This window comes from Hydra vulgaris, chromosome 14 (assembly GCF_038396675.1).
Source record: "Hydra vulgaris chromosome 14, alternate assembly HydraT2T_AEP".
In the NCBI taxonomy this organism is placed as follows: Eukaryota; Metazoa; Cnidaria; class Hydrozoa; order Anthoathecata; family Hydridae; genus Hydra; species Hydra vulgaris.
The window spans coordinates 43,274,264-43,276,953 of record NC_088933.1 but is presented as its reverse complement, the minus strand read 5'-3'; the positions used below and the strand labels follow the sequence as shown (position 1 = coordinate 43,276,953).

Here is a 2,690-nt window from a genome sequence, read left to right as displayed (position 1 = left end):
CCTCTGGCTTCACCCTACTCAAGCATAGTTCACCATCTTTCGGGTCCCAACAGATGTGCTCTTACTCAAACCTTTCTAAGAGTAGAATAGGTCGGTCAATGATGCGCTCGCCGCACTTGGACGGTGCGGCGAGATCTCACTTCAGCTCTTGCGAGCCTTTACTTTCATTGTGCCCGAGGGTTTCAGTCACCCGAAGACTCGCACACATGTTAGACTCCTTGGTCCGTGTTTCAAGACGGGTCGCATGAAATCATATGACCGCCAACAACTTGGGCACGAAGCGTGTGCCGATCTCGCCGTCAGAAAGCAATCACCAGCAGTTCGAGCGCACTGCAAGCAGTCCGCCCTGATCGACAAGCAACTGGAACAGCGAGCGACCAGCCGCCCTCGTGAAAGGGCAGCGCGTGCCGCAAATACCGACTCCTCTGTCGAAGCCGAGATCGCCATCGCGATTTATAACACCAACCCGAAGGCTGGCCACCTCGCCGCGAGGCTTCTCTCCCGGTTCCAACAGTTGTTGACGCGCGCTGCCTAAAAATGCGACGAGTCACAGCCTATGAAACGAGCGCCGGCTGTCCGTTCGGATCAGCAATACGCCGCGTAGAGACTGCAGCACGTCTGAATTTCGACAGCGCATTGCTAATACCATGCGCTTCTCTTTTAACGGTTTCACGTACTAATAACTTTCTTTTCAAAGTGCTTTTCATCTTTCCCTCACGGTACTTGTTCTCTATCGGTCTCGTGCCAATATTTAGCTTTAGAAGGAGTTTACCTCCCATTTTGGGCTGCATTCCCAAACAACCCGACTGATAGAAAGCGCTTCGTGGTCGGTTCTCAACGCCACACACGGGATTGTCACCCTCTGCGATGTGCCGTTCCAAGCAACTTGAGCGTTGATAGTCCGCTTTGACAGCGCTTCTCGAGACTACAATTCGCTGTCCCCGAAGAGACAGAGATTTTAAGTTTGAGCTCATCCCGCTTCACTCGCCGTTACTAGGGGAATCCTTGTTAGTTTCTTTTCCTCCGCTTATTAATATGCTTAAATTCAGCGGGTAGTCTTGTCTGATCTGAGGTCAAAGATAGAAAGAGCAAAACGTTGCTTTGCCCGCAGTTCTTTCTCAAGAGAAGAAGGGCACAAAGACAAGCGCTTTTGCATAGCCACCACAAAACAAACCCATCTGGCAAAAAAGCTTGTTAAGGCGACTTCCACCGACGCTTTTGTTATCTTAATTGCACACTCCTTAGGCAACGAAAGGACAAAAGCAAGTTGAGCCTTCCGTAAAAAGAGAAGTACAAAAAAAAACAACGAACGAAGTCGCCCCACCGTTTTTTATCACTGCAACTTTTTATCGGGTTCAGACACACGAGAAGGCACGCACCTTTCGGTAACGTGGCCTCCCTCAAGCTTCCACGCCTAAGCGTGTTAGACTTTTAACACGACGCTCAGACAGGCATGCTCACTGGGAACTCCAGTGAGCGCAATTTGCGTTCGAAGATTCGATGATTCACTGAATTCTGCAATTCACACTACTTATCGCAACTGGCTACGTTCTTCATCGATGCACGAGCCTAGAGATCCACCGTTAAAAGTTGTCACTGACATTCATTTTTTTTCTTTTTTGTGTAACCGTCTTTCTTTCTCTTGGGTCGGAGAAAAACTTATATCCAACAAAAACTGCTGATCTTTGCTTAAAATTTTGCGGTCAATTTCTGGAATTTCACAATGGACACTGACAAGTTTTACCACTGGTAATTTCTCACACTTATTAAGTTGTGCGCCAATCGAACCGCTAAATGATTTTGAGCCATTCGTTTCTCCGTCTACAATTGGAAATAAATGCCGGAATGGCAAAACGTTGAAGTGTAAGAGACAAATCCTCCACTGCAGTAGTCTGTTTACATATTTTTCCTCCCATCAAAACATAGTCCTTGAAGTGGGTTATATTTCTCCTTGCTCTGCATTTAAAGTTGTTAACGGTTATCCACTTTTGCTCTTCTAATTTTATTTTTGTCAACAACAAAACTGGGATCATAATTAGTTACGATACCAAAATCTTGCAAAACACTTAAGGCAATAGCTACCGTTGCTCTGTCTGATAATCCATAGCGATCGCTAGTCAGAGCAGTATTTTTCATTGCAATGCGCATCTGCCATGATAGCTTAGTTAGCTTATATTCTTCTAATTCTTCATCGATGACTTCTTTAATGGCTATGGAAGCATCACTATCGAACTCTTTTTGCTTTAGTGTTTCATCTAAATGGTTTAAGCATGAATATTGCAGTAATAGATTATTAGTAGGCAGAGTTTTTTTAAGTTCAGCACATTTCCTATCGTGTCTTTGTGTAATTTTTTTTGTTTTTTTTACGTCAATACTTCCGATTTTACCAGTACCATGCATTCTTTGGAATACACAAGTTTCAGTTTAATGATGGGGATTTTTTTTTTTCACTCATACAGATAATTGAAACAGAACACTCGCATAAACAAATTTCAATGACCATTTTACATTTGCAGTCTAATGTTATTTTGCACTTACACGCCGAGACATCAAACAATAACAATGATTTTGTTTTAAAATCTTCAATTATCTTTTTGAACTTTTTTTTTTCTTTATCACGCTTGAAGGATTTCATAAGATTGCGATAATTGTTATGGTATCCATTTATTAATTGCACAGCTGTGTAAATT

At 43.3% G+C, this 2,690-nt stretch overlaps 1 non-coding gene across 1 annotated transcript; it reads right to left on the bottom strand.

Moving 5' to 3' along the window:
* Positions 1–1,437: 1,437 nt before the first annotated feature.
* Positions 1,438–1,592, bottom strand: LOC136091259 (5.8S ribosomal RNA). The gene has a single exon (XR_010643843.1). It is a non-coding gene; the product is annotated as a 5.8S ribosomal RNA (ribosomal RNA).
* Positions 1,593–2,690: the final 1,098 nt, after the last annotated feature.